This window comes from Ischnura elegans, chromosome X, assembly GCF_921293095.1.
Source record: "Ischnura elegans chromosome X, ioIscEleg1.1, whole genome shotgun sequence".
Classification (NCBI taxonomy): Eukaryota; Metazoa; Arthropoda; class Insecta; order Odonata; family Coenagrionidae; genus Ischnura; species Ischnura elegans.
Window position 1 is genome coordinate 86,465,742 of NC_060259.1, and position 12,475 is coordinate 86,478,216.

Below are 12,475 nucleotides of genomic sequence, written 5' to 3' on the forward strand. Positions count from 1 at the left end.
TAGGGAGCCTTATGTTCCTAATGGTGGCTACACGCCCTGATATAGCCTATGCCGTGAGTATTGTCTCCCAATCCCTTGAGAGCCCCTCAAACAAAGACTGGAAAAATGTGAAAAGATTATTCAGGTATTTACGTGGCACAGCTGACTATGGATTGTTGTATAAGGTTGATTCCCCAGAGCAAGTGTTGCATGGATTCAGTGATGCAGACTATGCTGGTGATATAAAAACTAGACATTCACGGACTGGGGTGGTTTGTATGTACTCAGGGGGTGCCATTTCTTGGTTTAGTCAAAAGCAAAGAAGTGTTGTATTATCCACCACTGAGGCTGAGTATGTGGCAGCAAGTGAAGCAGCTAAAGAACTGGTATGGTTGAAAAGATTATTTTCTGAAGTGACATGTTTAAAAGACTCACCAAAGTTACTAGTTGATAATATGAGCGCTGTAAAACTTGCAAATAACCCAGAGTTTCATAAGAGATCGAAACATACAGATGTTAAATACCATTTTGTACGGGAAAAGTGCAGTGATGGAACATTGAACATTGGACATGTCGAGGGTTTGAAACAAGTGGCTGACATTCTCACTAAGCCATTGGCAAGGCCACGATTTAAGACTTTGTGTGAAATGCTGGGTCTAGTTGATGCAATAAATTTAACTTGTGTGTAGTTTGTTTGAGAGGAAGTATTGAAAAGCAAATTAACTACATTCGATACTTTGCTTAGATACTATCGATATATCGATGGTTGGTTGTAGCATGCTGTGCGATTCACACCATGTGCTCAGTTGAAGTCAATTCTGTTTCGTGTGAAGAAGAAGTTCTCATTGTATTTGTGTTTGATATTAAAATAACGTTACCACTATCTAGACGTCAATAATTTCAACAGCAGTGATGATAGTGCTGCACACAGGGGTTGGACCAAGGGGGAGCCCCTTATAAAACATGGATGGTAATCTTCAAAGTTGCTCTCAAATGAAAGCTTTAATTTCGCCAGCTTTGCAGGCAATGTTAAAAAAGAATTTATGATTATCTAAAATAAAGTTGCCTATGCATTTCAGACCTTGGACACATTATCTCTGAGAGGTATTGCAAACCACCAATTGTAATTAACTATCCTCCCAAAACAACGACCTTTCTCCACTGTGACAGGACTTATTTTTACCTTGGGCGGTTTCTTTCACTGATAGAATAAGGAATAGGGTGGTTTCCTATTTTTTTAAATTGCCTATATCGAAAGAATATTATTCCTGGAGCACGTACTTCACGCTTTTAGATTTTTAAATGACAATATCTATTTTTTGCAATTAAATGAAAATTGAAAATTTTCAACCGCATGAAAATGGGACGGCGAAGTATGAATTCTGGGAAAAGCCCCTGTGATGTCATTCTGGTTCCCGCTGTCGCCGTGTGAGGTGACCTTGGGGCGAGGATGTGTGCGCCGCTGCGATTCCGGCTGCTAGCAGGTAGCTTGCTTGGCTTAAATAAGGATTATTAATAACTTATCAAAAGAAGGAAACTTTCCGACCTCAGGCAGTTTTAATAGGTGATTATCAAGAGATGTTTCCCTGACCTCTGGGTCTCATGCATGCATTGGTAATCTCAGACGATATAAAACTCCTATCTATTCGTATAGAAACTACGTCCCTGTGACATCACATGGAGTGGCATCGCATGGGCGCCAATCTGGCCTTTTGCAAATGAGGTTAAAATTGACCATTATCATTCGTCTAAACTGAGAATTCTAAATCCAAATAATTAATATGTAATGAATACACTACTGGTGAGTAACGAATCACAATCAATTCCCGTCGTTTTCTTTGATAAAGGGAACTACCCTATTAAGCTTCACAAAAACATCCATTATGCAAGCTGGTACAGAAAATATGTTATGTAATCATTAATGTCAATTCTTTTGCACAGATAGGAAGAATTTATTAGAATAGCAATACACACCAAGGGGGCAGCTAGGAATTAAGGCTGTGGGGTGTTTAGGTGCACTTAATACTGGTGTGTGTGGGGGTATGGAATACCCACCAGGATAAGCGGGAGGTGCAAGATTCATAAGTTGCAGAATTTTAAGATAAATGGTTCAAAATGGGGAGTTTTACAGCTTTCTGAGACATATTTTATGAATCCTTACACTATTCTATTAGTAATATCAATCCAATTAAGTAAAATGGATTAAACTTAAAAATCTCTCTGAGCTCTGGGGGAGGGGGTTTATCCCCTGAAACCACCCCCTCACTGCAACACTGATACACGTACAACAGTATCAAAACATTTCTGGTTGGCATATGGTAATATGCAAGAGAATGTAACGTAAGGAAATGCAGAGAACTTGAAGAACCACAGGGGAAACAAATATGTGTAACCATAGAGAAACTTATCAATTGTCTTAGCCAGAAATATTGGAGAAAAAATATTATATCTAGTGATCAGATATGCTCATTAAAAATTCAGCAAAATGCTAAATGCATAAAAAGTAGAAGGAAGCAATTATTTGGAATGAAACTGATACAAAATAAATTGATGAATAAATTGAATGGTCAGGCAGAGAGTCTTGACCATGAAAATTTGAGAAAATATTCACAATAAGACTCTTGCCCCAAGAAATTAAATGATTGTGCTGCAATATTAAAGAGGCAATGAGAATCGCCACACCAAGACAAGATAAAATTTAAAAAAGGCAAACCTTCCCCAGCTCATTCAATACTGTACAGGCATACTCAGGTGCGCAAACGCAAACAGACTTTCAAAAAATATTGGGGAGCCCAAACTGGGGATGTTGCCCCGGGAAATTTTATAAGTGGTGGATTTTAAGTTTTTTATGCATTTTAGAAGAGTCATATGATCAACATTAGAATGCTGATAACTCGACTATTGATATCCCGGAAAAATCGACAAGTCTGACACATTTTTTCCTCACACCCATAACGAATTTTTGAGGGGGCTCTGGCCCCATGGAGTTGGTGCCACTGGGCATACTTGTTAACATTATACTGTATCATTGTATCGCCTACCAATAAATATGATTCCCGCCAACTGCATTAATGAAAAATCTCTTCACATTCTTGCAAGTTTATCTCACAAAATCATACCACCCCAGCGACCACCTCCTACTTAGGGTACTTTTCATGGTAGGATTCGAATATCATTTGCCACTACCACAATGCAAGTTTTTTAATACTCTTATGTACTCAAATACTTCAAATCCATATTTTCACGAACATCTATTTTATATCCCTTTTCACCTCTTGCCACTTGCCGACAGCTTAAATGCTTCAAACTGTGAAATTTTCCTCTGTGGAACAGTAAAATTTTTAATGACTAAATTAAATATACAGAATCAGATATTAGGTTAGAAAATATTAGGTTAATATTCATCAAAATGCATTGATAACTTTCTGATCAAATTTAAAAGCATATGTAAGGAATTATGTGTCGCAGGAGCTCCTATATGTAGTTAGGAGTAAGATAGGTACCCACCCCTGCTAACTAGGAGCTCTTCTGACAAACCCTTTAGTTGGCAATATACTCAATCAAACTCCTTACTAAGGTTAAGCAAGAGATCTCAAAATATCCACTCCTTAGTTTGATTCAATCAAACACATAATTGCAGGGGGGAAATTTACTCAAAAAAATTGATTTTTCAGATCAACCTGAATCCATATTAATCTATCTATTTTACCTATATTATTGATTATTTACCAATATTGTGCTATTGAAACTGCTCATTTTCTTTTAATTAGATTTTAGTCCGTGAAAATTATATGTCAATTATTTGTCAGAAAGTAAAAAGTGGAAAAAAATTCTAGCGCACTGTAGTCAAATTCAAGTTTCCCTCACGGTGTCTATTTGGATGCATCTGCTTCCTAGCGGTCATAAAATGAACTACGTAGATGGTCACGTGACCTGGCTTTGGGTAGCCCACTGGGGGACTGGGGCCACTGGAAGGACTGGAAGCCACTTCTGACGGAAGGGGCCAGTCTTATTCAGTCCCCGTTTATCCTCGTCGTGTGTGGTGGTGAAATGTTGCGTGTGTTGTGCCTCGATTAATTTGTGGCTATTTCCCGTTTCGCATCTGTTTTTGGATCAGCTTACTATACTTAGTGGATGAAGGACTCTCAATAGCATTGGAATACTTCTCTGGATACACAAACAAGGTCAGAAAGAGTGTAATTCTGTTAGATAATTTTCATGATTACCACATAACTGGACTGTTTTGTTTTGATGTTGTCTCTGACGAGCTCTTGAGTTTGAATTCTTCTATCCTCCTGTACTAGAAAAAACGGCACAGAAGGTGGCTTACAAGTGGTTAGTTGAATTTATGAGAACTAGGGTTTATGACGTTAGGGATATCATTATTTTAGCCTCTTCTTGATTTGTTGCTATTAAATACCACACCGGCATTACAATCCGATACTCTTAGTTTAGCTTGGTGACCGGATGATAATTATGTTGTTAATTGCACATATTTTCGTCCTAATAGTTATGAGTGGGTGAATAACATGTTTCTTTGAATCTTTGAAGGACCCTTTACTTAAATTGTGCGTGGAATGCATTGTTGTCACTATGAGACAGTTGGGATTTGATCGTTAGTAAGGTTGTGTAATTTATGTTTCCAGGATGTAATTATCGAAAAACCCACTCATCTCTTGGTTGGTTGCTGACGAATTATTAACAATCCATTTTTACTATTCTATGATCAATCTCGTTGATTAGTTATGCTCACTAAGCTAAGAAGTACATATTATACTTGGGGCATTTTAAAGTTAGATATCCAATATCAATATTATATCTGGTAGTGACTCCAAATTTGGCCTTGGGTTTTGTTTACATCGGGCATATGACATTTAATCCTGATTTTGGTGTATTGTCGGGCTGAGGGTATCTTTTCATAAATGCTTTTGATTACTTACCTAGCACTTGCCATTGACTTTTACGTTGCGTCATTACTTGCTAACCTTGCGCATTAGAACTACATAACTTTCACTCTCATAACTTTATTTTTGGCGATTTCACGGCCATTTCCAAGTTCGAACTGCAATGTTTGCTGTCGGCCATGTTCTTGGGAGAGTGCACCTTCCGTCATTGCTTATCCTAATATAGCGGGAGTAACGTTTATGTTGTGATGCTGATTTTTATGTTGCGGAGGTTCGGACTATGTTATGATGGGTTATTTCATATTGAAATTGGGTTCCTTCATGTTATGATTGCATGGTATCCTGATCGTTGAATTTTTGTTGTGGCCAGGATAATGTTTTGGTTGAATAATTACAGAGTGGATTGGGTAATGTTGAAGTGTGTTGGATGATATTGAGATTGGTTGGATAATGCTGGAGTGCATTGTATAACGCTGGAAATGGTGACGTGATAATGTTGCGGTGGGTTGGATAATGTTTGGTTGGGTGGGCCAGAAAAATGTTGGCTCACAAAATCGTTATTTCCAGCTTTTTGATACATATCGACTTTGATACTAGAGGGATCGACCGTAAAGTACCAATTTTGATCTACTAATTTTCAGGAAGAACGTTTTTTTATCTATTGAGTACCTTAATAGCATTATTTTTTTAAAAATCCCTACTTCAAGGTTGGAGACATGCCACCGTAGCTCCCTTTGTTACTGTGTGCCTATTGTAAGAACTAATATGAGATAAAGGGGCCCTATGATTTTCCTGAGGCCGTAATAGAGAGTGTAGATTCCATAGATGAGTGATTAATTTCTTATTCCTTGCTGGAACACTGACTAAGTGTGACAAATGACATGCGATATCTTTTTTTAATCGGCACAATTTCGTCGTCTTTTAACGCTATTTTTGCCGTCTTTTCTTGCCTTTTCACAAGTTGCTTATTTGTGTGAAATGTGCAAACCTTCGCCTTTGTCTTATAATATTCGCCGCAAAAACTTTCGGGGAACCTCTGATTTATTGATAAATTGGAAATAATGCTCCAAGTGTTTTTCTGCCGTAAATTTACCGTAATTGAAGCACTGTGTCTGCTAATGTCAGTATGATATGCGTCTATGTAATATCCTTGATAGTGCATAGTATTCCTGAGTGTTTAACGCGACGCGTTATTTCCAGCCTTAAGTTCAGTCTCAAATTTATTTGATCTGAATTGAATAATGTTGTCGTGGTGTCACAATACCACACCTTTTTACCTGTCATCAGAGGTTTTTTTCTTCTGTTTTTGTTTGTATTTTGCCTCCCAATTTCTCCCCTAGCGGATTTCTATAGCATTATTGCCATGACTGATCTGTATACAACAAATCTCTTCCCCGAATAACGTTGCCGTCAAGGCCCCGAGGTACTTCAGTCACGAGGATATGATATTAGGATCCTGTGAGTTTACAGGCACATGCCAAATAGGTCACAGCCATCCCTAAGAAGATATGTTTAGAAACCAGGGAATTCGTCACTATATATTTCTCCGATATTGTTAATTATTCTAGACCAGTCGCCGAGTTCAGTGTCAGGAAATAAGTAGAGCCCCAGTGAAGCAGCCGGCAATTCTGAGACACTATACGCTACACTGTAATGCATGGGAGTGAATGTATGAGCATGCATGCAACGTTGAACATGTTTTCGTGTTCGCTTCGTATTATTTGTATTGGATTGCAATTTGGACTCGGTCCCATTACATTCTCTTCAAAACTCTAGAGTGTGATCTTTAATTGATAGTCTATTACGTTTTGCTGAATTATTGTCTTGAAGTTGTTGTTTTTCACACTTTTATGTTCATTTTACCATTAGGTTGTCTATCACTCTCTAACGTGTGAGGGTAAATTCTGTAATATTTGAGTTTTTTTTTGCATTCAGATTCGTATTTAATATTAACCTCTCGTAGAGCTGAAAAATAAATACCATATTGATGAAATGAGTGGGGATTATCGCCTTATTTCTCATCATTCTTTGAATAACTACGCATTCGTTTGTATTCATATATTTCCTGCGAGTTGTTGTTTTGAATTTTATTTCATGGAATTAGGGGATACGCATCGTCATCGATAAACACCATCCAGGATCACTGAAGACTTTCGGCGATATATATTTATGCAAAATAATTGCTTAACCATGGACGATTTTTAAGTATGTTCGTGTCATTGACATAGATACTATTGGCTATGAAAAGTTCAAATAAATGAGTATAATATAATTATAAACTTTTAATTCACAGTGCATGCAATGTGTTTCCGCTAATGCAGTAGAATTTACTCGGAGGTGTAGTGGGTGTTGCCTCGAATGACAGTGATATATATCGAAAATTCTATAATTGTATGATTTTTCGTTTCGTATATGTTCTTCCACCGACTCTTCATTCCTCATAGAATGTGGCCTGGCCAACTGTCATTACGGAATCAGATAGTTTTAACGGCTTCATAGCTTACTTTTTCGCTTATATCGCTTTTCGCTTACAAAAATTGCTTGGAAATGTTTTGAAATTCTCCAAACATGTAATTTTTCAGAGGAATATCAATATTTCGCGTACAGTGTTCCTGGATTGTTAAATACGGGCGCATTAATCACCAAACAGGATCGGATGGAGATGATGATGATGGAAGGATGTGAAAAACAAGGGACGGAAATTCATACTAGGGCAGGAATTAACCATAGCATATTATTTTGGGGTGTTCATTTATTGAGTGAGTGGACTTTCGCGAATTTTTACTCAATCCCCCTCATCTCTTGCTGAGATGTCGGGATATTTGACTCGACCCCCGTTTTCTCTCTCGTGGGGTTTTTCAAAATGCGTATTTTTAGTGTAAGAACATAATTTTGTGCTTGATTGCGTTTCATTTATTCAACGGAACACGATTTGCTTCACTAATTTTTATCCAAAACTGGATTATGACTATAGAGAGCGTTATCGATTTCATGCCGAATGAACATGCAGCACCCAGTCTCCCTTTATAGGGAACTTATGCCTCCCTGCGTTACTTAACTTTGTTTCTTCTTCCTGGAAGCACTTGTTCGTCTTGCATGCCTGTCCGTTCACCCACGCATCGCAATAATCGTGAGAACTCTTTTTGAATGAGTGAGAGCGTTGATTCAGACGTCAAGCAACGAGACATAAGGGCGTAAACACTGCAGGTTTGCTCGTCGCTGCTACCCAGATCGTACGCTACACCGCGCGTCGGTGGTGCCTGTGCCCTGATAATGAGTGTACTTTATGGTGTTCAGTAGATATTGTGTAAGATGTCGAAATATTGTGGTGTAAACTCGTGATCTTCTTAATTATAAGAGTTTTCTCGCGATTTTTCTCGTTTTCTCGTGAAAATGAATTACGTGATATTTTCCGAGACTCCCTTTCTCCTCCTCTTGCAAGAGAGTGAGATCCGGCTAGACCCCCTCACGCCCCTCCCTTAGACGCCTGATGTAATTGATGGATGACCCCTTTCGTGGGAGGCCGGCGTGGAAAACTAAACGGCGGAAAGTTATCAGCTCGTTGGAGGATGTTTTACGCTGTAATGATGTAATATAAATACTCAGCGGCAGCATTTTAGACCCAGTTGTATAACATTAGAAAAAAACCTTGCGCTCAAAAATTAATGAAATATTATTTCACTAACTCTAGACGCGAACTGGCACCACCGAACCATAAGCAAAGGCTCTAACCTACCTCCCAATTCATTTAGAGATGATGTGGTGCAAAATTACATATAATAATGCACGAACCCGTAAGCTTGGTAGCATATTAATGCTGCTACGTAGTCGTGTTGTTTTTGGAGAATATCATCTCATATTTTCCTCCGTATGGTCTACATTATGAGCGATAACTTTCATAAATTACGTATATTTTATCTAGCCAGTGTTCTGAATCATAATGAAAATATAGAATTTCGTCAAAAATATGGAATCGATTCCAGTGTCCCATTTTGTGTATAATTATTTAAATAAGGACTTTAAAGAGAAGAAATACGTCGCTACGAAAAGTCGAGCGGAATGGAGAGCTGCGTCAAACCAATCTTAGGATTATTCTCTAATGATGATGATGAATTATTTATCATTACTCAGAAGGTTGATGATTCTTAAGAGTCAAACACAGTCTCTGTTTTAGCTGTATTGTACATATTTATCATTAATTTGTATCCAGGAAGCTATTTTGATCGATAATTAGTAACGTCATTGGTAGGCATTACTGTCGTCAGCAGGTCTGTCGCTAGGCCTGGTTACACGATCATTTAACCAATTTGAGTTAATGTGTGAATGCATGAAAGAGTTTGGTGGTTCAGAAAATGAACGGCTGAATTATTTTTTTATTGGAACAAGTTCTATTTTTTGTCCCTGCCTTCGCTAAAATTGGGTGGCTGCAAGATGCATTTTACGTTCATTCTCCCGTTCATACACTTATGCATTAACTCGTATGTGTTAATGAACCTTGACATTTGGACTTTGTAACCGAATATTTGGGTTTTGAAACCTTGGAGCAGGTGAAGTTCATATTCGGCGGAGGCAGGTCTGTCCGTTGTCTGTTCTCCAGGCTTGGATGGGTGGCACCCAAAAGATTCTATTTTATTTGCTTATGTATTGCTTTTCATATTTTACTTGAAAACCTGAAAAACTCTAAAATAAAGTTTTGTTAAACTTTATTTTGAAAGCAAATGGCGCGCAACTGAAGATGATGGACCAGGACTTCTGGATCGAGGTTTCTGACTTAGCGGCACTCCTCGGCTAAGGTTGTTACTGCAAGTCATTGATTATTTTATCCTGCGCCCTCGTAAGGGGCTTCGCTGTCATAGGCACGGCGATTAAGGTTTTGATAGGCAACGGAGAATCTCGCCCAGTCATTCGAGCGACGCGAGCTACCACTAGCAAAAGCCGAGTTGTTCCTAGAGAGGGGAATACCGCCTTACAGAAGCCACATGATACCCTAAGAGTCAGTGGCGTAACTAGGAATGGGGGGATGGGATGGCCTGGGGTGACTACCCCTTCCCCCTAGGCAAAATCTGGTAAAACTTTTGAAAATGGCTTGCCTGGAAATACATTTTACATCATTTTGGCACTAAATAATGAACTTTAAGGAGATGCAGTTATTGTATGTCAAAACTAGACGGTAGATTTACTTGAATATTTTTTTTCTCTGAGGCTTGGGGGGGGGGGGGATCTATCCCCTCATCCCCCCATAGTTACGCCACTACTGAAAGTCACTCCTTGGGTGTATTGTCGGGTCTATTTCCTCCCAGCACGCACTATCAAGTAGGTGCTTTGCTGAAGGCAGCGCTCTTACCACTATCGGAAATGACTCGAGTTCATGAACGTGGATTCGTTAATGAAATTTTATTGTGTCCTGTCAAATTAGTAATGCAAAGAACTTCGTTGACCCATAGCGTATCTCAATTGCACGTTTAATATGATGTTCCCAATGAAATGGTGGATGTGATTTATCGTGATTTGCCTTGCAGTTTATGGGTCTTTGTGCTCATCGGAATGAAATGAAAAAAATTTTTAGCCATCGCGTTGATGTACCTTTGTAGAAATTATTTTTCCATTGGTAAGTTTAAGCCTCTTGTGTATTTATTAAAGCGTGCATAAAATATTATTGTTGTTAGTTGTTGCTCGACTTGGCAATTCACGTCCTCAATCACCCACGATGTTTCGAGGTGTAGAAGAGCTGCGAACAAAAATATATCTCAAGCCATAAATGATGCGCATTGAAACATGGTGGACGCTGTGCAGTGCATGAATCTATGGAGGATTCGAACACAGTTATTATCTATTAAGGCCGTTTTACACGGTACACGGAATTGCTCTATCTGACGTGCGTGCGAAGGCGCAATCCAAATTGCGTCGTGTAGAGCGGTGAATTGCTAGAACACATGCGAAAATGCGTGGATGCGAGACGGCAAAATAGCCCCTGTTCTAATTTAGTTCATGCATTCACGCAATTCCACGCCATTTTAGAAATTAATGCAGCGCTAACCTGCGCAATTCCGTGCCCCGTGTAAAACGGCCTTAAAGAAAGACCATCATCTGAAGCTTACCCTGATATCGATTTTTGTTTTCTGATGTGTCGTAACTTCCCTGGAGAGGTATTTAATTCCTCTCTTCTGACTGGGAGAACGATTTTAATCAAGAGTATGGATGGTTTTGTTCAGTCTGGCGCATATATTTACGCATTTTTCAGCAATATAATTCAAATTAAACATTTTGGAATAAAAATCTCTCACTTAGCTGAAAATTTATTTGTCTCCTTTGTGTTGCATTCCGAATTCCTGTCACCTTAAGACGATTCATAAAAAAATAAAATAACAACCTCGCATAATGCAGAGGTGAAATGCTTCTCGCATTCTTTGAGAGTGGACCGTGTAAGCTATGGGAGGGGGTTATTCAGGGATAATAGTCAAATTTCCAGCGTTTGCTCAGCGATATCAACTCAATTTGGCTCTCAATAGACAGGAACACACAGCAAAACGCCAAGATCGTCCTCCGAAACATGGGGAGGCGGCTGCAATGATTTTGCGGACAGACTTTTGAAAGTGGTAGTGCATGCATGGGTATTTTGTATTCCTTTGGTTATGTGAGAACTCGTGGGTACTGACTAACGGCGGTAGTATTCAATGAGCTGGTAATCGGTAATGGTAATGTTATCGACTTTCTCACAGAGGCATTCAAGTATCAAGGTCAGGAAGAGTTAGACTACTCGTACGGGTGTTCATGTTCTCGTCTGATACTTGTGTACTTTGACGAATACAAGAGTACTTGAGTGTCTGCCTGGGTACTCGAATACATTTCGTAAAAATCTATGCGGCACCAAAATTCGTTATTTATTTGAGTCATTGAAGTGTACTAGGTTGGGAACTGACGGTCGTCATGCTGACAATGCAACGATTTTTTCCAATTTGCCCCCAAAATTAAGTCAAATTATTTATTTTTGCCTTTCCAGTATATTTACTGGGGATTACTGAAACAATTGGCATGTATTTTTAGCTGATTTAAGTGAATTGTTTCCACCTCATACATTACCGCAAAAGTAAATCTTCTAGGTGGACAGAAGAAACTACCAGTTATGTGCTTCACGTTTCCCAACAAAGTACGCCAGAGCATAAATCTTAATAGTTAGAGTTATTCGTGTGGCGCCAGCCCATTAATGTTTTATTTTAATATTTTACATAGTTAGATTGCATTATTTGTCCCCTCTTTTTCTTCTATAGCCTAGCTGATATGAGATTCTTCCCGTAAATCATCAAGGAAAACCCTTTTGGCGTGTCCAGTAAGGACATTCTCTGGAACAGGCGTCCTCTTTAAACTGGCCTTTACACTGACCGGTAGTTTTCAGTGCCGCTATATTGTATGGTTTTGCTTGGATGGGTTATTCATCGTAAGTATGTATGACGACATAACTATGTTTTAGTAGTGCAACAGGCCTGAAACATACGTAATACGTACTCGGCTCAGTGATAACTTACGGCCATTGCCCAAAAGTTCAGTCAATAAAGCGTGCTATTAAGGGTATATGATCTACAGTTTGAACTATA

General features: G+C 38.8%; 1 protein-coding gene across 4 annotated transcripts in view; it reads left to right on the top strand.

Moving 5' to 3' along the window:
* Positions 1 to 3,922: 3,922 nt before the first annotated feature.
* LOC124170622 (protein gustavus) overlaps positions 3,923 to 12,475 on the top strand; it is a 95,647-nt gene continuing 87,094 nt past the window's right edge. For all 4 annotated transcript variants that reach the window (XM_046549460.1, XM_046549461.1, XM_046549462.1 and 1 more), the window contains exon 1: positions 3,923 to 4,163. The gene's annotated coding sequence lies outside the window, so the exon portion shown is untranslated. The remainder of the gene's footprint in view (positions 4,164 to 12,475) is intronic.